Raw genomic sequence first — 23,160 nt, 5'->3', positions numbered from 1 at the left:
AATTGTCCTTTTGTCTTTTTCCATATATGCTGTATTTTTAAAAATTTCATACATGTATACAATGTATCTTGATCATACTTACCTCTCACTCTCCATCTTCCAAGTTCCCTCGAACCCCTCATCACCACTCAAACTTCCATACTTTATTTATTGATTGAGTTATTTACTCATTGAGTCTAGTGCAGCCTTTATATGCATATTGGGGTCCTCCACTGAAGCAGGAGGACCTAGAAGTGGTCACAGACCAGAAGAAAAGTTAGCTTTCCTCCCATAGAAGCTATGAAGGGCTAATAATTCTCTATTCCCCAGTAACAGTGCTGGAAGGATTACTGAAATCTCTCACTACAATTTTTACTTCTTTAGCAGTCTTCTACCAACCAGCTTCTGCTTCCCAGAATTTAGGTTTCAGCCACTAGTAACACAGAAGTCTCAGGCACGTGTATTCTTGTTAGGTCTCCCCTTATCCCTTTGAAATGGTGCCAGTCATTATCCCTGGGAACGTGATCTCCTCTGAAGTCTGCTTTGATTTATGTTAATATAAACACTCCAGCTTCCATTTGACATTGGTAGCATATTACAACTCCGCTGAAATAAGTGTGAGGGCTAGATTTAAAAGGGAGTCTTTTGTAAATAACAAGGAGACAGGTTTTTGCTTTAAAATGTCTGAGGTGGAAACCTGGGTTTTTTTTATATTGTTGCTGTGGGTGAGCCTTTTTTATTCATCCTCCTGCTATGGCCTTTGTTCACTGGTGTTTCTCTCTCTCTCTCTCTCTCTCTCTCTCTCTCTCCCTCCCTCCCTCCCCTCCCTCCTTCTCTTTCTCTCTCTCCCTCTCCCTCTCCGTCTCTCTATCTCTCTCTCCCCCCAGTCTTGTTTATTAGCCATCCTTAGACTGTTGTTGATGGTTCAGTTTCATGATCGTCTTGAACATATGGCATTTATTTTAAGCAGCATTTAATGTTTTTATATACTAGCTCTTCTGCTTTTTGGTGGTTACATTACCATTTAATTTATAATGATCTAGCTTCATGTGATATTTTACTGCTTTATTTGCAATAGAACTTTAGAAACTCATTTACCTTCTGAATTTTCTATTGCTAGCTCTCTTTATATGTGTTAAAATTCTACAGTATATTTTAAAGTTTTTTTCAAAGGTCATTGTAAATGAATGTGGAAGTAAGGAAATTACTTATTCATATACATAGCCTCCACTTCATGTGTTTTATTTCTTTCTGTTAGACACATTTGTATCCAGAATTATTTCTCTTCTCCCCAAAACCAAAATCAAATCAACACAAAATGTCTCATAAATATGATGGTGAAAAAAGACAATGAATCCTTGTCCACTCTTGGACTTCAAATTTGTAAATTATTCTATCTTGGTCTGTTACAGATGATTTTACTGGCTAGATCATACTAGTTTGATAGATTTTTCTGTGTGCTGAAGATATTACCCCACAATCATTTTCATATTTTTCTGAGAAGTTTACTGTCCTCATTCATTCTGCTCTCTGCATTTCACGAGTTTTTCTTCCACATCTGTCACCTTTGAATTTTTCTCTAACAATAGGCTAGACTAGAGAAAACTGTCTGTCCCTATCTTGGTAGCTAATGGTCGCCAATAACTCTGCAGCTAGAGGAAGGATGCTGTGCTTGGGTTTGGTCTGATTTGGGCTTGTACAAGTCCTATGCAAGGTGTTGTGACTGCTATGAGTTTCTAAGTGCAACTGTCTTGCTGTGCCTAGTAGCAGCCGTCTACTGTCTCTGGCCCTTACACTCTCTCTGTCCTCTTTTCTACCAAAATCTGTGAGACTTGGGACAAAGGGATGTGGCATATATATATTCCATTTGTTTTTTAATTTGTATTTCATTTCTTGGATGATGATTACCTCATGTTTGTTATCTTTATCTCTATTTTTGCACTTGATCTTAGCCAAAAGGCCGAGAAGCGATTCTATCTCTATTTCTGTTGGTAAATTTTGTTTCTCCTTATTGCATATATTTTCTTCTTCTTTCAAGCCTGTACACTTACTAATTTGAGGCCAGATATTGAAAATTTTACAATTTGGTTCTCTCTCTCTCTCTTTTTTTTATCCCAATCAAAATTCTCTTGGCTAATTGAAGTTGCTTGGAATGAATTTGATTCCTTCTAGTCCTGTTCTGAGGATTTGTTAGCTGAATTCAAACAACATTAGAGTGGGTTCTGGCAGTAGGGAGTCTTACTAGTGGACATGAACTCTTTTGACCCCCACAAAGACTGTTTCACAGTCTCCTTTCTCCTAGGTCTTTGCCCACCTCATCACTGTCCTCAACTGTATGCACCAATTATAGCTCAAAGTCTGGGTGGGCTGTCCTGTGAGATCTCTGGAGTTGGTTCTTGCTCTGCCTGTTTTTTTTTTTTTTTTTCTTCACTGTGCTTTTATTGTATTCTGAACACACTGCATTTGCACTATTCTGTCTGACATGCATTACGGTCATTCATTTCCCTCTCCCTGAGTTCTTTTTCTCTCTTTCCTCCCTACCTCCCTCCCCCTTTTCTTGTATGTCTGTCTCTCTGTCTGTCTCTCTCTCTCTCTCTGTACCTCTTTCTCTCTCCTCCGTCCTCTTACTTTCTCATTCATCACTGCCATATGTTTCCTGTGATTGAAATTTGTATTTTATTTATTGGTTCATCTTTATAATTTTTAAAAGAGGAAAGAGGGAGAACATGAGCAAGGAAGTCAGAACCGCAAGGGGTGCGTCCACCCACTGAGAAGGTGGGACTGATCTAATGGAAGCTCACCCAGGCCAGCTGGACTGGGACTGAACGAGCATGTGATCAAACCGGACTCTCTGAATGTGGCTGACAATAAGAGCTGACTGAGAAGCCAAGAACAATGGCACTGGGTTTTGATTCTACTGCATGGACTGACTTTATGGGAGTCTAGTCTGTTTGGATGCTCACCTTACTAGACCTGGATGGAGGGGGGGGAGGACCTTGGACTTCACACAGGGCAGGGAACCCTGATTGCTCTTAGGACTGGAGAAGGAAGGAGAGGAGGAGTGGGGGGGAGTGGGAGTGAAAGGGGAGGAGGTGGAAAATTTTAATAAATAAATAAATAAATAAATAAAATACAGCTTTTATCTTATATCCTAAACTACAAATAAGAAACCGGGTTATTCTTTTCATAATTATTTTCTAACACTTGGGTGTGAGGCTATGTGGAGCCTCTAAACAGAAGCCTCTTCCTCCAAGCATGTTATTTAGTGGTAAATATTGTGAGGTTGTCTTTATTGGTTCTTATTTGATTAATAAATTATTTAAGTCACACTATTAAATGTCAATCATACAGTATTTTATTGGCATGATACTATCTCTAATTATAATGCTTTCTGGCATGGGTGTCTTTTAGTCTTGTGAGTACAGCATGTGTGTGCAATACCATGGAGGCCAGAAGACCGGTGGAGCTACAGAGAGTTGTTTGCCACTGGGAACTGAACACACTCCTCTAGAAGAGCAGCCTGTACTTTTAACTACTCAGCCATCTCAGTGTCTCATATATGCTTTTAAAAAAGACAGTGAGCGAGTCAGGCAATGGTGGTGCATGCCTTTAGTCACAGTACTCAGGAGGCAGAGGCAGATGGATCTTTGTGAGTTTGAGGCCAGCCTGGTCTACAAGAGTTAGTTCCAGGACAGACTTCAGAGCTACAGAGAAACACTGTCTCAAAAACAACAACAACAACAAAAAAGTGTGTGTTTTGTATACATTGTACTCATTTTTACCTAGCATGTGATTATTTTTGTTATTAAAATAATGTTTTTCGCCGGGCGATGGTGGCGCACGCCTTTAATCCCAGCACTCGGGAGGCAGAGGCAGGCGGATCTCTGTGAGTTCGAGACCAGCCTGGTCTACAGAGCTAGTTCCAGGACAGGCTTCAAAGCCACAGAGAAACCCTGTCTCAAAAAACCAAAAAAAAAAAATAATAATAATGTTTTTCTAGTATTTACTGTATACAAGTTCATAAAAGATTCAATTACATAAAGCATATTAATTATTTGTCTACCTTCTCATAGCCTTACAAATTTTCTCTTTTTATGGTTGGTCAAGTTCTGATGAAAGTATATTAAATGTTTACAGAATAATAAGGAATTTCTCAATCTGTCCTACAAACTGTTTGTGACATTTTTTACTCTGAAGTCGGCGTTATAGAGATTTAAAAATCATGATTATTATCTACTCTAAAAATTATACTGTTTATCATCTATCATAAATATTTCCATACATATATGACTCCCTGACAGCTCTGCATCTGCATATCTCTTTAAATATAGTATTTATAAATTGGTGTTTAGAAATGAAGAGAAGGCAATCATATTTTTTTCCATTTAGCTTTATTGTGAGGGAAGGAAAATAAATAAATATTTCTTAATAAGATTATAGTACAATAGATATGAGAATGAAATTAAATTATAAATATTAAAGTGCTTTTATAAGGACAAAAATAACATACAGTAAAAATATCATACTGAATGATACAGCCTTCGTAACACAAAACCACTCCTTATGGGTAATTATGAAAAAATGAAAGAAAAATGGAACAAATTTTTCTCTTAAAATAATTTTAAATATTCATTTCAAAATTTAAAAATTTAATGTAGAACAGTAGCATAAATTCATAGATGAAGCTACTACAGGATAATTAACAAAGGACAGGTAAACTACAGATTACCTTTCTCTTAATACATCTCTTTGACATTTTCAAGAACTATTTTAGCATACTTGTCTTTATTAATGACTAATGATAAATTATATTTTTATAAATCTTTACAAATTTGGAGATTTTTAACTTGGCTTATCTGGATTGTTACTATTAAAGGCTTTTGATAAACCAATGGCATATTGGGTTTTAATTAATTTTATTTCAAATTTTTTCATGCAATATATATCATGTTGTTCCTCCTCCCCCAACTTTTCCCAGTTCTTCAAATCTTTCCTACCCACTCAAATTTATGTTCTCTCTCTGAAAACAAAAACAAATTAAATGAAATCAAACCCAGAAAAGACAGATAATACCAAAAGACAGAAATTAAAAATAAAACATGTATACACACACAAAAACAAAGCAAAACAAGGAGTCCATTTTGTTCAGTCTTGTGGAGACAACTCCTCAACTGAGTGTCCTCTTTCCAAATGACTCCAGTTTGTGACGAGTTCACAAAACTTTGTAGCCTGCTTTTATTTTCAAAATATTCCAAAATTTGACCTTATTTTCCCAGATAAATTTTAGAAATAATTTTGAAAGTATTAAAATGTAGTCTTTAAGATTCTGACTGGAATAAATCATATTTAAATATTACTATGTGTATGGAAAAAATAATAGTTTTAGTATGAAGTTTTGGTACTGTCTACTTGTATTCATTACTTTGTGTGCATTTTGTATTAGTTTTATATATACATATAACAAAATAAAATTACATTATTTACCCCTCCACTTTTCTCTCTGCAAACCCTTCTCATGTATTTTCCCCTAACTCTCTCAAATTTATTGCATCTTCTTTTTTTCTTTTTTTCCGAGACAGGGTTTCAGGGTTTCTCTGTGTAGCCCTAGATGTCCTGGAGTTCTTTTTGTAGACCAGCCTGGCCTCGAACTCACAGAGATCTGCCTGCTTCTGACTCCTAGGTGCTGGGATTAAAGGCATATACTACCACTGTTTGGCTGCTTCATTTTCTTTATTATTGTTGTTTATAAACATATATTGTGTGTGAGTGTGTGTGTTTATATATTAATATATTGTATATGTGTGTTGCCTGTTGAGTTTGTATAGTGAGGGGTGTGTGTGTGTGTGTGTGTGTGTTTAGAGGGCTGATCACTTGCAATTGGATAACCTATATAGAGCTCATTCTTGGGAAGATTATTATTCCTGCTTGCAGAAGTCCTGGGTTGCCTGTAATTAGCTCTTTATCTAGGGGTGGGGCCCAGGAAATTCCCTCCTTTCACAATAGCTAGTGGTCTACTGATGCTGTCTTTGCTCAGGGTCAATGCAGGCAGTCTTATCATGAGTTATCATGGGTACAACTTCCCTGTCATTTCTAGGAGACATAATATCCCAGACATAATTCTACAAATCCCACACTTTCCTGCTTCTTAGCCTCTTACACTCTTCCATCTCCTGTTTCACCAGTGTTGGCCAAGCTCTATATGCAAGAGTTATAATATAGGTATCCATTGAATCTGGACACCCAGCAGTCATTTTTTTTATTTTAGCCAGTTGTGATTTTATATAATGCTCTCTGATACAAAAAGAAGCTTCTTTATTTGGTGAAGAGTGAGAATTACATTTACCTTTTAAAATTTCTTGCATGATCTACTTGTTCTCTCCCTCTATGTCCCAGCATGCATGCACACACACATGCACACACAAGCATACACAGGTACTCTATTTTACACTGAAATGTTTTCTATAGTTTATTTTGTTTGCAAATAATTCTTTAATCATAATGAAAGCATAATAAACAACATGCAATTATATACATATAACTCAATAAATATTCATCTCCACATAAGTAGCAAGAGAATACAGTGGAGAATATCCTATACAGGTATCTTGGGTCCATACGTTGTTATATTCCCATAAACACACAAAAATAAATGCTCTAATAAAAACTATTTGCAAATTTTCCTATTTGAAATAAATACATGACTCCATATACTTTTACCTCCCTGTATGTATTAATTTTTGTTATTTTTATTTTTGATCAAAGTGCCATATATATGAGTTTTATGTTCATAGATTTGTAGAGTATATTGATAACTACAATTATTTACTACAAGAATACACCTTAATTTAACTGCCCCTTTCCTTTTACAACTGTATTAGGCGGTTTTTAGTTTGTGTTTGTTGTGTCTATGAACATTTTTGTATGTCTTTTTATGACACATAAATTTCTGTTTAGCACATATCTGGAAATTAATCATGGAGCCATATGGTACACGTACATTCACTTATACTGCATACTGCTCATACTCCCATCTGTATGAGCTCATTCATGATCACAGACAGTTACATATAGTGAGTACTCAATATTCTTTTTTGTTTACTTTATTTGATAGATAACAATTATTTTAGCCAGTCAGATAGCATTTTTAAAAAAAGGAGAATGTGGGGATTAAATACCAGAATCCATTACATACATGTGTGAAATTGTGAAAAAAATAAGCAAATTAATAAAAAAAAAAAAGCACTGTAGTTGGGCATTTTTCATGTGTAACTTGCTACTTACATATCCTCTTTTGAGAAATACCTATTTTAAATGTTTGGCAAATTTTCAAGTGATTTTAAATTTTTTTCTTAGTCCATTTTGGCTTTTCCATGTTTCTGAATATGAATTATTTATCCTGATATTGTCATAAATACATCCATCTGTGGCTTGGTTTACAATCCTTCTAAAGGTGTTTTTAATTATCTCATAAACAGCATATCTTAATATGCATGGTCTTAATTTATTACATTGTTTTATGATTAGTGCCATATGCCTTCTGCAAAGGCTTAAAGATATTCTCCCTCTTTTTAATTTTTAGTATTTAGTTGCAACATTTTCTTATTCAGTCATGGATTCTATAATCCAATTTTGAATGTCAAAATTCATTGTCAAACAGAATTAATATTGTTGCAAAAATTGTTTTTCCCCCTTTTGAAACAATGTACTTTAACAAACAATTCTGTTTCAGATGCCGTAACCATACACATAGACTTTGGTTGATTCCTGAGCTTCTCTTCCATTTTATTTTTTGTTTTGTTTTGTTGTTTTTTTCCCACTACCATTTAATATTACTATTTTCTCCTTTTATTAAAAATGAACTTTTTTCACATAATATATCATGATTACAATTTGCCTTCCCTCTCCTCCTCCCAGTTCCTTCCCACTTACACTCTCATCAGGATACACTTCAGGTTTCTAAGGGATAAAAATATAATAATATAACATAAATATCAAACAAAACCTAACACATCAGAGTTGGAAATGACAAACAAATAGAACTAAGAGAGCCCAAGATAACGTAGAAGAACCAGAGACCCACTCGGTTACACAGCTCAGAAAGCCCACCAAAACACTAAGCTGAAAGCCATAATGAATGCACAGAGGACCTGGTGAGGACTGTGCAGGCCCCATGCATTCTGCCTCGGTCTCTGTGAGTTTATATGATGATGCTCTGGTCATGTTGACTTAGAGGCCCTTGTTCTCCTAGTGCCCACCATCCCCTCTGGTTCTGCAGGCTTTCTGCCTCTTCTCCTAGGATTCCCGAAGCCCTGTGGGGATTTAATAAAGACATCCCATTTAGGGCTAAGTGGCTGAACTCTGAATCACCTATCTCTTTTATGCCAAAACAGCATTCATTTAATTTTTATAGCTATTTAAAAGGCCTTTATATTTGCTGCAGTCATTTTTCAGTTTGCTTATTGTGTCTCACGGCTGGCTTTAAGCATGACTGCCCCTTTTCATTGTGTGTGATAACGCTGTAGTGTGCTATCAGATCCCTTTCCGGTCGAAGATCTCGGAGAAAACCTCAATGTTCTCTCCCTTTTGATGACTTCCCTGGCTGGAAGCAAACATCCCACCTAAGACTATGACCCTTTCCTAATTGTGATCCACAAATTATGACTTACCAATATGAGGTTGTGGATGTCTGACTCTCGTACTCAAACTCAAGGCAAGCTGAAGGGTCCTCTCAGTCCCAGGGACCTCTGTCAGTGAGTTCTGTTAAGCTTCTCTTTCTCTAAATGTGCAGCAGCCTTTACAGTGCTCCCCAAGGTCACTCTTCAGAGAGTCATTGTCTGCTGAAAGGCATGTCAGAACGTGCTTTCTAGGACAACATCCTCCTGTAATGGTGTTACAAGTGTTTATTTAAGAGACTCCATGATGGACTTTTGTGGTGTATGGCTCATTCCATTGCTGATATTGGAAAACTTCTGTCTACATGAATTGCTGAGAGCCTCACTACAAAGATGCAGAGCAAGTGTGCAGATCTTGACCTGAATGCATGGAATGGTATACTGGAAAAGCAAGTGGACTGGTGGTTTATCGTATCATCTTGAGATGTGTAGTCAGAAATGTGTTGGGCAAGGCTGTCACTTTGCACATCTGAAGACAAAAAAAAAGACTAATAGCAATTAATCACAGCTAACTACTATGTGAGAAAGTCAAAGTTTAGATACTTTATTACATGGGAGAAAGTGTGGTTCTGAACTTAATATCAAAAGTAGCAGAGACCTAGAGGTTGGATTCTGAGTCTGCATAGTTGTACTGTGTCAAAATTAGTACTTTGGCTTAATAATATTAGGACCTTAATAAGTGGGATGGGGAACCTGGTTTATCATGTATAAAATCTTGGTTGTGATTTCCTTGAACAACAGAGATGGCATCACTCATAATTATTTGTAAGCTTCACTTTAATTGCAAATACTGGAAAGGTCTTTCCTTCGAGATTGTGTGTAGCACCCAAGATTACTCCCCTTATCTAGTAACTGTTGTTAAACCTTACCATCACTTGAATGGAAGAAAGGATCTAAGTACCAAACAATCTTCCTCAGGAATTATCACATATTGACAAAAGCCAGGAGAGTATTCATTGGTAGATCTTAAAGTTAGGTAATAAACAAGACCAAGGATTTTCAGAACACTTAAAGTATGTCAGAGTGTAGAGCACACTGGCAAAGACCCCAGAAGATGGGGAACACAGAGAACACAGTGCTAAGACAACTGCTAAAAACTTGGGGGAAATGACAGCCAACACAAAATGAGGTAGAAATGCAAAACCTGGCAGAGATTAGAAAAGTTAAGGCTAAAAACACTATAACAAAGTAAATATAGTGTTTGAAGCAATGAAACCCTTTAGATGTCTAGGCACTTCAACATTGTACATAAACTTCCCCTTAAAGAAAAGGTACCCTCACATTGCTACTGAGCTCAGTGTGTGTGCTCTCCCTATTAGAACACAACTAATAGCTGGAGTTGTTATTTCAGACTTTTTAGCAGAATAAATGTTTCCTGAGACAAATATAAACTTGTAAGCAACAAGGTACACCACTGCATTAGGTCCTGGGTCAGTCTCAAGCCCAATCTCTCTTTCTCTCTCTCTTACACACACACACACACACACACACACACACACATACACACAAAGTGAATGCTGTCAGTTAAATGGTATCTGTGGATTACTCATCTAGTTTTAAATGTTAGCCAGTTTTCAGACCTGCAAAATAATGATGTAAAGGGAAGCCAATTGCCAAAGAGAAATCACATGTAGCACCAGTTCTTCAAGGCAACATAGATAATTATTTCTCCAATCTTCCCTCAGAGGGACTTATGGACACATATGTAGGTAAGAAATATCCCAAATTTTGTAGTTATACCAATAAATATTTATATTTATGGCCAGAATAAATGAAATATATTCCTTTTCACATTTGTCAATTTGACTTCTAAATAAATCTAGACTGGTCACAGAAGATCATTCTGAATTACTATACATTCAACTACATAACTTTATATGCTGCTAATCTGTACATTGTACTATCATTCCTATACATAAATAGCAGTGTTGTAGATGAAGGACCCTGAATATGGTATAAAATATGTAGTCATTTATTTAGTGTCTTATAACTATACTTACAAGGAGGATCTGAAATGGCTTCAAGTCACTTTGAATAGATAAAAATATGCGTGCTATATTTTAGTCTAAAGAAATCTGGATTGGTGAAAAATCATGCAGAACTCGACACTGGTCCATAAAAAGGATGGTATCATTGGTATGATCCTAATCAGTAGGAAAACTGAGAAATTTCTAGTGCCTCAGAGGAGTTGATAAAGTCTAAAGGATAAGACTTGGTAATATTTATAAATTCTACCAAGAATCATAACGCTACCACATCAGTCAAAGTTTTCAGCATTTGTTGGTATGAGGCACATTGGACCATTCTCTTCAAAGTAATCAACAAATGATCACAACACATATTTCTACCATATAGAAAGAAACAGAAGCCCTTAGGCCTCTGTATTGTTGAGGCAGCTTATTCTATACCTTAGAAGACTACCTCAATGTGTTCTTCAGGGTGATTTTGAAGGTTGTTAGGTTTAATAGGTCTGCAGCAAAAAAAAATCCTATAGTGGTTACAGGAAGTACATAGTGTATATAATGGAAGCAGTATGAGGAAAACATGATCTTTGAACCAGTAGAGAGAAAGAGTGATTTAGTCTTTGATTCACACAGACCATGGTGCAAGGCACTGACTTCTGACCTGAAATCTAATGGACCTGAAAAGAACACTGAGCTCCAGTTGAGTTTCATCCACAGTCTACAACCTGATTTTTACCACATGAGACAGGACTTACAGAACCCAGGAGTAAGGCCAAACTTCTGAATCTGTAAAGCCTCTGAGAATAAATTTGTGCTTTCCAACACTTAGCTCCTAAGTTTGTGGTAATTTAATTTCTCTTCATGGTATAGAAAATGAATACAACTATTAGTCAACTTGGAAGCCCTCTTAGAATACTTAGTGAGTAAAGAAGCCTCATGGAGTTTGTTATAGCTTCATCAGAAGGACTATAGTATGCATGTCTATTGCTCTGTAACTGTTCTATACATTGGAGCAGAGCAATAGAAACATTTTGAAAGATAAGTCATAGTGTGTCACCCAGATATGGGTGTGTGGAACACACAATTTTGCAACAAGAGATTTGTTTAACATAAAAGAGAACTGATATGGGATTCCCTTCTGTATGCTGTGAATATCATTGGTTAATACAGGAACTGTTTTGGGACCATAGCAGAGATATAGGGGAACAGAGCTGGGGGGGGGGGGGACTAAACTGAATGCTAGGAGAAAGAAGGGTGGAGTCAGAGAGAAGCCATGTAGCTCCACCAGAAACAGATGCTGGAACTTTAGCCAGTAAGCCACAGGCACATGGTGATACAAAGATTAATGTAAATGGGTTAAATTAATATGTGGAAGTTAGTCAATAAAGTGGTAGAGCTAATGAGACAAGCAGTGTTTTGGTTGATACAGTTTCTGTGTGATTATTTTAGGGCTAAGCGGTCAGGATGAACAAGCGGCGCTCTTTTCAACAGAGAACTTGCCATATTTCACAAAGTTCTAAGTTGAATAGGTTCAGCAATAGCACACTATAAAATAGAATGGTGATGTCTATGACAGGAAGACTCAAGCAAGTCTTACATGGGCATATTGCTTAGTTTTCCAGGCTATTTCTATGATCTTTTATTCTGCCTATATTTATATCACATTCAATATTCCTTATAACTAGGTTCTAGGAGAGAGATCATAAGCTCAATTTCATGTTGATGTGTCACAGACAAAAAAAAAGAATAGGAACTGTAGTAAGCACCACTTGTGCATAGTTATAAAAGATATGAATAAGAGGAAACCCTATTATTAGACAGATATTTAAGTAGTCTACCTGTTCATCCACTGTGTATGGTCAAAAAATGTATAATTGACTCATGATTTGTTAAATTGGTATTTGGATATATAAAAGTGAATCTAACTTGTAATGCATGCGTTTATATTTGTATGAGTTATGAGGATTGTTCTACTTTGCTTCCTGTTGCTGTGATAACCACCATGTACAAAAGCATCTTAGGAAAGAAAAGGCTTATTTGGCTTACAGGTTATAGTCCATCATGGAAGCCAGGGCAAAAAGCTCAAGACAGGAATATAGAGGCAACTAAAGCAGGAACCAAATCAGGAACACTGCTTATGTGATACTCCTAGATAACCCAGGCCCACCGTCTGAGGTATGAAGCCACCAGAGTTTGTTGTATACTGCTGTATCATTATCAGTCAAGAATATGCCTTATCGATTTGCTCACTGACCACTTTTACAGGAGCAACTCCTCGAATGTAGTTCCCCCTCCCTACATGTGTCAAGTTTAGCATCACAAACACATAAACAATCACTAGAATACTTCTTCTACACAAGGAAAACACTAAAACACAGGATAGCAAAGTGATTTGGACAAGATCCCTAAGCCAGTCTTTGTCATAGTTCAAATTTGAAAGTTGGTAAAATTGACATATGGATATGATAGTTATGTGAATTACTAGTGATGTTATAAATAGCCCATATTAATGGACTCCTGTCGAAAAGTGAGCTAGCTGCTGCCATGGCTCAGAGTTCAGCCACTGGCCTGTATTGAATCATAAACATGGACTTTCCTCATAGAGAAAACAACCAGTTTCTCAATAGCAAATGAGCTTCACAGACACTTTTTTGTCTTACAAGGTTTTGAAATGCCTTAGATGACTTGATGTTTCCTTAACAAATTATGTGAACTGGGTACTTAGTTAAGAGTTTTATTTGGCTCATGAGTCTAATCACTAGAGAAAATAAACAGTAGGACACCACTCCTAGTGAGGGTCCCTGGCTCCATTGCATTACAGAGAGACAAGGAAGAAGCGTCTGTGTGCAGAAGGTGCCAACACGTGAGGAAACTCTTTTCATGACAATACAGTCCTCACAAGAACAGACTCATGCTGCAAGACTGCTATTAATCCCTTGTAATCTCTTCACAGGCTTCTGTGTGCTTACTGGTTTATTTCTTCTCCCAATTGTTGAAGTAGTTTTTATAAGCTCTGCCATAGATCTCTCTGTTTCTTGTCTTTGCTGTTTATCATTATTGTTAGTGTGTTCTGAGATTCTATAATTAACATGTACAATTTAGAATGCACATTTCTTTTCTTCTTATTTTAAAGTAATTTTCTGCCACTAGCACTAGTGTGTTGTTGTTTCATATTAACATAACTATATTTTCCTTTTTGGTTATTTTGTATTGAATAGATTCCCCATCTCGGCTCTCAGTCAGTCTCTCACTAATAGAATAGAGCAGAATCACCAACCTCCTGCCTTCAGTTCCCAAGTATTGGAATTACATTCTTAAAGTTCATGACTTTTCTCCATTCTAAGGGAAAATACACTCATGTTTATAAAAATGATGGGATTACTTAGCCATGGGTTCTAATTATCTACATGTACTTGCTCTGTATTATAATTATTTAATTCATGTACACTTCACACAAATTACAGATATGCTTATATTGATATTTATCATTTGTTTTCTATTCTACTTTTGTTCCTTTATTCAAATAGACCCTTCTTTGGTATTTATATGAGTATCATTTTGACTATAACTTGCACTTAAATTTCAGTTATGAGTTTAAACCATTCCTTCAATTCTTACTCCAAAGAAGTGCTATTCAACTGAAATAGAAAATAAGACAGCAAAATAATAAATTCTTCAGGATTCATATTAAAATATGAATAAAAATAAATGACAGGAATTTTAAGGAAATATTTTATTTAGTCTACTAATTGTGAAGTACTATCACATCAACATGAAATCATTAACAAGATATTTAATTTCATTCAGCATATCTTTTATAGGGGAGTAAATGTAGGCAATGTACTCTTTAATTTACTTCCTGCTCTCTGGAGGTGATAGTATCTTTAGGGGATCATGAAAGAAAAATTGGGGCTAATAGTCAAGACCTGGGACAAAGAGCTTTGTCGACCATTCTCCGTGTAATAGGAAATTGCAAAGCTTGCTCAGTTCATGACTAGAGTAGTCTTTCAGGTTGGATCATCTCAAATAACCACCTTGAAATTGTTCTGAACAGTTTTTGGTTCAAAAGATGATCTTTATGTGGTGTTTTTTGATCTCGTCATAGTTCATGTACTCAATAATTTGACAAGACCAGGAGCTACTGAACACCTTAACATCTGCAAGATAAACACTTGTTTTATCACACTTTTTTAATTGGGGGGTTTTATTATTATTATTTTATTTTATTACTTTAAAAAATACCAATCCAAATTCCCACTTCTTTCCCTTCCCCCACTCCCTCCCCACACTCTTCCCCACCACCTCCAATCTTAAGAGAGGACAAGGCACCCTGTGGAAAGTCCAAGGCCCTCCCCACGGCATCCAGATTGAGCAAGGTATACATCCAAAAAGAATTGGATCCCAAAAGGCCAGTACATGCAGTAGAGAAATCCCAGTGCCATTGTCATTGGTCCCTCAGTCTGCACAACTGTCTACCACATTCAGGGGGACTAGTTTGATCCCATGCTCGTTCATTTCCAGTCCAGTTGGAGTTGGTGAGCACCCATTAGCTTAGGCACACTGTCTCAGTGGGTGAACCCCTCGTGGTCTTGACTTCCTTGCTCATATTCTTCCTCCTTCTGCTCTTCAACTGGACCTTGAGAGCTCAGTCCAGTGCTCTAATGTGGGTCTCTGCCTCTGTTTCCATCTGTTGTTGGACGAAGGTTCTATGGTGATATTTAAGATAATCATCAGTCTGACTACAAGGGAAGGCCAGTTCAGGCACCCTCTCCTCTATTGCTTAGGGTCTTCGCTGGGGTCATCCTTGTGGATTCCTGGGAAGTTTTCTAGAGCCAGGTTTCTTGCTAACCCCAAAATGGATCCCTCAGTCAAGTTATGTCTTTTCTTGCTCTCATATCTGTCCTTCCTCCATCTCAACTATCCCATTCCCTCAAGCTCTCCCCAACCCTCCCCTTCTCCCCTCCTCTTCCCCTTCTCCCCTTCCTTCTACCCCTGCCCCCATGCTCCCAAATTTTGTCAGGCAATCTTGTCTGCTTCCAAATTCCAGGAGGATCTATATATGTTTTTCTTTTGGTTCACCTTATTACTTAGCTTCTCTGGGATACTGAACTGTAGGCTCAATGTCATTTGTTTATGGCTAGAATCCATTAATGAGTGAACACATACCATATTCATATTTTTGGGTCTGGGATATCTCACTCAGGATAGTGTTTTTTATTTCCATCGATTTGTATACAAAATTAAAGATGTCATTGTTTTTTAACTGCTGAGCGGTCTCTAATGTGTAAATGTGCCACACTTTCTTTATCCATTCTTCCATTGAGGGGCATCGAGGTTGTTTCCAGGTTCTGGCTATTACAAATAATGCTGCTATGAATGTAGTTGAACAAATGTTTTTGTAGTATGATTGACCATCTTTTGGTTATATGCCCAAGAGTGGTATTGCTGGATCCTGAGGTAGGTTGACTCCCACTTCTTTGAGAAACCCCCACACTGATTTCCAAAGTGGTTGCACAAGTTTGCATTGGAGAACTTTGCTGATTAGAATTGCAGTTTGCTATGTATAGATAGCTCTCTGAAGATTTCCTTTTCAGCAGGACTCCCTCCCTGTCCTATATGGAAAGTGTCTCTAGTCCTGGATGCCTGACTTAAATGTGACCTTTGACATCATTCTCTGAAAATGCCTCCCCCGCCCCGTCCATATAATTATTAGGTATTGTGCTCCAGTTGTATTAGGTGATGCCCCAACTGCTGTCCCGATCTGAAATAAAGCTGAGCTTTAACACTGAATCAGACACCCAGAAGGCTTTTTCCATCGTACTCACAGGCCTTACTGCACGGGGCTTCTCCTCCTTCTGTTCTCATAGCTTGCTGGCAAATGGACGAAAAGGGATACCCCCCCATGATATGGTATATCTCAAGTCTCCAAAGCAGGTTTGAAATAGATGAACAAATATTGTGCTATCATGCTTCTAGATATTGAACTTTGTAAAATTATAGTAATCACAAAATCATAGTACTAAGGTCTGGAAAGATCTCCCAGTGGTCAACTCTGACTACTTTTCCAGGGGACCAGGGTTTGATGTCCAGAATCCATACTGTGGCTCATAAATATCAGTCATTCCAGTTCCAGGTAACCCAACACCCTCTTCTGGCCTCAGAGGACACCAAGCACACATATGGTACACAGGCCTATGTAAATGCAAATTAAATTAAAATTTGGAGGTTCTCAAGTTTTGAAACCTGAGATACTTTTTCCTCTTTGTGCTGTTCCCACACCAGGTTGTAGCTAAGCATCCATTTTTTTTCAATACTCTGTATTAAATTCTCCTTATTATTGATATCTGTGTTTCAAGTTGAATGTATCTTATTTATGCACATTCTTCTCATAGTGTTCTATTCATCCACACCCAATAATCTAAAAAGACAAATATAATAGTTAACATTGTACATCTCTACACATAGCAACCTTATCTCTGTATGGCTAACCTAAAGAACCTGTAGCAATCTTTGCCTACTCTCCTGAGATTTTCATTTCTCTGTGCCCACCCACCAATGAAAACGACTACTATAGGAAAACAAACTGACTTCTCTTGCTTCTGAGAAGAAGAGCACTTTCTCAGAGCTACAACCTCTAGACTTCTTGAGGGCTGTGGTTCAGTATGTCACCTAAAACACAAAAGAACTCCTTTCTTCCTCGTTATACAATTTCATTATCATAACATTATTTTTTCTGGAGGTCTTCTAATAATTCAGTTATAGAAAAATTCTCATTCCACAATCTTTTCCTTGCAAAGTTATCTATAATACATAAATACTGATTCCCAGATAGTAATTATTAATTCTATCTATTTTTCAGACTTTCCTAGCATTTTAATTTTGTAACTCTGATAAAAGCCTAACTTTCATCATCTACTTTCTTGGACAAAATAATCATATTTATTTTTTTAAGTTTGTGCCTGAGACTGTCAGTATCTAGCACACCTACAAATTTCTTAATTTTATCAATTTTTCCCTATCTTTTTTCTCCACTTCTATGGTCTTTATTGATTGTTAGACACTTTATGGGAAAAGTCTTAGTAATCTTTAATTCCCTCCTCTTCAATATTTCATATTTTCAAGCTTGAATTACCATCTTGATGAAGCTTTTTAATGCTATGATAGAAGTGTTTTCTAGCTCTTTTAATTTTTATTAACAAGAACACAAACTACTTTGAATCCATAATAAATACATTGTTAGGTAAAAGTAGGTTTTTAAATATGTAGTTTGAGCCCAAACAGCGGTGGTGCACACCTTTAATCCCAGCACTTAGGAGGCAGAGGCAGCAGATGTCTGTGAGTTTGAGGCCAGCGTGGTCTACAAGACTAGTTCTAGGTCAGGCTCCAAAGCCACAGAGAAACCCTGTCTCAAAAAACCAAAAAAAAAAAAAAAATTAAACCCTCTGTTATTAATAAATGTGAAAAACTTTTTTCTTTGTACCATATCATTTCATTTTGTAATACTTTGATTTTTAAAATTCCTTGAATTGTTAGTTTTGTATTTACATGCTATTTTTGCCTAGCCCAAGTAACCAAAATCAGTTCCATTTTCAATTATTAACTGCATCCATGAGTCCCAGTACCACAAAATAAAATAAGTAGATTGACAACGTGTATGTGCTTCTGATCATTAAAAAAGCCATTCTTCAATGGCATAACACTCTCCAATCATAGGAACACTGCCCCCAAAGAAGAAAGCCACATGGACAATTAAAACTGAGATACAAATATATATTAGGGAGTCAGAATCCCAACAGAAGATGAATAGCCAATAACTTGTCATGGCATTGCCTAATTGCTTGAGGTATAAGATAATTGTAATATCTCATTGTGGTAGTTTGAATAAGAATAGTTGCCATAGATCCCAAAGTTTGGTCACTAGGAAGTGTCACCATTAATCGATGCAGCCTTGATGGAGTAGGTGTGGCCTTGTTGAAAGAAGTCCATTTCTAGAAATGTACTTTGAGATTCAAGAAGCTCATGGGAGGCTCAGCAGTTCTCTCTCTTCCTGCTGTTTCTGGATCCAGATCTAGAGCTCTCAACCTACTTCTACAGTACCATGTCTGCATGCATGACACCATGCTTTCTTCCCACCATTGTAATAACAGACTAAACCTCTGAAGCTGTCAGCCCCAACTAAAAGCTTTCTTTTATGAGTTGCCATGGTCAAGGTGTCTCTTTACAACAATGACTAAAACACTCACCTTATTAGAAGAGTAGAATACTTAAACTCAACACTGAAGGTCAACATGTCCTGTGGAATCTGGGGTATAAGATGGACATTTTAATCTTAATGTCTTTGTATATGACTGTTCAGTTGGTGAACCCGTATCCTACATCTGCATGTAGTTAGGTCTATACTTACAGTAACACATCAAAGTAAAGTTACAAAAGTTAAGATTAAAGAATACCCTAAAAAAATTGAAATATCAAAGTGGTAAGAGCCAAAGGGTAAAAAGTATTCTATATTTCATGGATAAACAGGAAAAATATTCACAAGAGTTTAAGGAAGCTCATTTTAATATATAATACTCCACATAAAAACAGTTTTGAAAATGTGTGTAAAATTTGTATCTTGAATGTATTTTGTAAAAGATAATTTATTTTTATAATTATCCTGTGAGGACAGACTGATTTCAATTCAGATACTCAAGAATCCAAAAATGGATTTTTGTGCAAGCGTGAAGACCTGAGTTCAGATCTCCAGAACCCATGTAAAGCAGGTCGTATTAGTCTGTGTCTAGAATCCCAATGTTCCAACAGTGTACTGGGGTAGGGAATAGGAGAGATTATCCAGTGGTCCACAGGCAGCTTCCATGGACTATGCTGTAGGGAGCAAGATCCTATCTCAAACAAGGTCAAAAGTGAGGACCAACACCCAAGGATGTTTTCTGAGCTCCATAAGCATGCCCACAAACACATGCAGACAAATTTTCAGAAGACATTGCATGAAATTCTCAAAGACATAATTTTTAAAAAGAACCAAAATGTTGGAAATATCACCAACACAAGGATAAACATAAATGCATAATGTTGTAAATATTTTCTCTGTAATAGAAAGCATACCATAAATATCAACACCTGCATAATTTCATTCCTGAACAGTATTTTAAACTACCACTTACTGAGCCGGGCGGTGGTGGCACACGTCTTTAATCCCAGCACTCGGGAGGCAGAGGCAGGTGGATCTCTGGGAGTTCGAGGCCAGTCTGGTCTACAAGAGCTAGTTCCAGGACAGGCTCCAAAGCTACAGAGAAACCCTGTCTCGAAAAACAAAAAAAAAAAAAAAAAAAAAAAAAACTACCACTTACACATCCCAGTGAGAATCATCACATTGAAAATAGATGTCAATTTTATTCATGACCTTATAGCTCCAAGATTTGAATTTGTTTATTTAAAATATATATCTCTTTATACTTAAAAATATCCAAAAATATACCTCTAGACGACTTGCTAAATTCCTAGATAGATTATTTATTACAACAAGAGGACAGGCACACAGAAGAACAGAGATGTGAAGATTAATAAAAAAGAAAAAGAAAAAGAAAGGCAAAAACCCTCAAAATTATATTTGAGGTATAATAAAAATAAAAAGGCAGTGCAAATCCTGGGATGGTGTAGGAAAGCTAAAGAAAGACCTTCAGGACTGGAATAAAAAATAGTGATGTTAATAAACAAAAGGCCTGGACATATTGCCCAACGTATATGAGTATTTGGAAAAACTTGTAGTAAGTCTTCTTAGGGCTAAAGGTAAAACATCACTGTAAGAAGTCTAAGGAGTCAAATAATATTATTATTTGTAGGAAGCAGCATTTAAATAATGATGGAAGAATAATTTTGCGTCTCTAATGGTTCAACAATAATTATACATGCATAAGCAGTATGATGTGATTTTTTTATTGAACCAAAAAGGGGATGACAAGGATCATAGGAAGACAAGAGGAAAGAAAAGACAAGGGATCCCTCAGCACTAAGAAAAGAAAGTCAAAAATAACCTCTTATCTTACTAATTTAATAAATAGGATAATAAACATGTGGATACAATGGTGGAAGAGATTAGCCCAGATGCTTGAGAACTAAATGTGGCTGTCCCAGGACAGGATCTACAGGAATGGAAGAAGATGCTACCTTTGTTTTGAGAGTTTTGCATGAATATAATATGCTAAAAAATAAATCCCATGATCAACTGTCAACAACTATCCTAGTATTACTTCGTTGAGGCTCTGTGTCACATTGGTCTGATTGCTTATATATCTCAAGAATACTTTTAATGAGACAAATGAACTTCTGTCTCGAGAATTTCACAGGGGAGTCATTATCTTTCTGTCTCTCGGAAATAGACAAGCTAGACACACTTTAAACATCAAGTCAGTCAAAATTCCAGCAGGAGAGGATACTCATAAAACCCTTCAGCTTGCTGAGGAGCTATTTGCAATTGATGGCTGCTGGAGAAAGGAAAAGTCTGTTTTCTTCAGGGATGTGGTCAGTAGATTTGCCTATGATCCACTGAATGGCGTTGTGCCCATGAACATGCTGAAAGCAGTAACTGGACTTGGTGGGTTCAAATAAGAGAACATGGTGTTATAAGAGACACCCAAGTGGTAGCAGGCAAGAGAAATCAGAGTAAAGGAAGATTGTTATAAAAATACATTGTACACATGCATGAAATTCTCACATAATGAGTTAAATATTTTTAAAGATTACACATAAAAATTTGAAGTCAAATTGGGTTTTGTGACCTACAAGTGGAGTGACCAGTCTACCTCACTGTAATGAAATAACTGACAGAGACTGCTTTCTACGGAAAATCCATGAGATTAGCTTATACTTTTGAGGGCTGAAGACCTGGTGCCTTCATTTGCTCAGTTTTGGAGAGGGCCCAAAGTTGACCAGATGACATCAGTAGGAATATTAAAGCCAGTAGTCACCAGGAACTTGGAGGTAAAGAGAAACTGGGATAAGACAACCCTTCTGTGTCTGAATACCCTATACGGAAGGTATGTCAACAAGCCTGAATTTGTTTGTTGGGTTCTCTGATGCTATGTGTTACAAATTGTCTTGAATGCCTCTACTGTTTAAAGTCTTTGGCATTCATGCATATGTCCTACTCCTACCTAGGTATTGCTCTCTATTCACTAACTTCTCTTTTTCCTATTTTTATTTTTGAGTGGTGTTTTTTTTTTAAAATGTTTTCAGGGACTTTGATACTATCTGATGTGGTCTTAGCAAATCTTTTTTTTTTTTTTCTTATTATTATTTTTTTTCTTTCTTTTTTTTTTCTTTCTTTTTTTTTTACTTATTTATTTATTTTTATTCTTTTTTAATTAAAATTTCCACCTGCTCCCCATTTCCCATTTCCCTCCCCTCCTCCCAAATATTGCCCTCCCCCCACTTCCCTCCCCCTATCCCCACTCCTCTTCTCCTCCCCCCACTCCATTCCCCCTCCCTCTCGATACTGAAGAGCAGTCCAAATTCCCTGCCCTGCGGGAAGACCAAGGTCCTTCTATCTACGTCCAGAAAGGTGAGCGTCCAAACAGGCTAAGCTCCCACAAAGCCAGTTCATGTATTAGGATCGAAACCTAGTGCCATTGTCCTTGGCTTCTCATCAGTCTTCGTTGACCGCCATGCTCAGAGAGTCCGGAATCAACCCATGCTTATTCAGTCCCAGACCAGCTGGCCTTGGTGGGCTCCCAATAAATCAGTTCCACTGTCACAGTGGGTGGGTGCATCCCTCGTGGTCCTGATTTTTTGCTCATGTTCTCCCTCCTTCTGCTCCTCATTTGGACCTTAAGAGCTCAGACCGTTGCTCCAAATTGAGACTCTACCTCGATCCATCGCCAGATGAAGGTTCTAAGGTGATATGCAAGATATTCATCAGTATAGGATAGGGTCATTTCAGGTTCCCTCTCCTTAGTTGCCCAAGGTACCAGCTGGGGACATATTCCTGGACATCTGCGAACTGTCTAGAACTTGCCTGTGCTTCCTACTGTTTAAATTCATAACAGCTGGCCATTGAAATCTTCCCAGCATTTGTCAGTTGCTGGTTTCCTTTCTGCATTTACCCTGTCGAATAAACCAGTATCTGCAGAATACATTTTTTTTCTGCTCCACACACAAAGATGTTCTTCTGGTACTGAGTTGTTGGGAATCAGGATTTTATTATGGTGGACTCAAAATCCAGGATGCTTCCTGCGAGGCTGTTTTATAAGGTTTTTGAAAACGTAAGGAGGAGAGGTCCTTCCTGTATCAGATCTTCTTTGAGGACTGAAGAAAGAATCTTGCAAAATGACACTGTAGATTTCATGGCTGGACCAGAAGTCTGGAAAAGGAATTGTGCTGTTCTTAGTAATCTTCCTGTTTCTTCCCCTTCCTATAATTTATGACCCTGGAGGGGTAAAGAGTCAGTATTCCTGAAGTCTGATGACCAGTCAAATCAAAGGAATAAGACAGCTGAGGGAGATCAAGGGGATATAAATTGGAAAGGAAGAAGAAAACATATCTTTATT

Source organism: Chionomys nivalis, chromosome 3 (genome assembly GCF_950005125.1).
Source record: "Chionomys nivalis chromosome 3, mChiNiv1.1, whole genome shotgun sequence".
Classification (NCBI taxonomy): Eukaryota; Metazoa; Chordata; class Mammalia; order Rodentia; family Cricetidae; genus Chionomys; species Chionomys nivalis.
The sequence above is the reverse complement of the archived record's forward strand: the minus strand, read 5'-3'. Positions refer to the sequence as shown.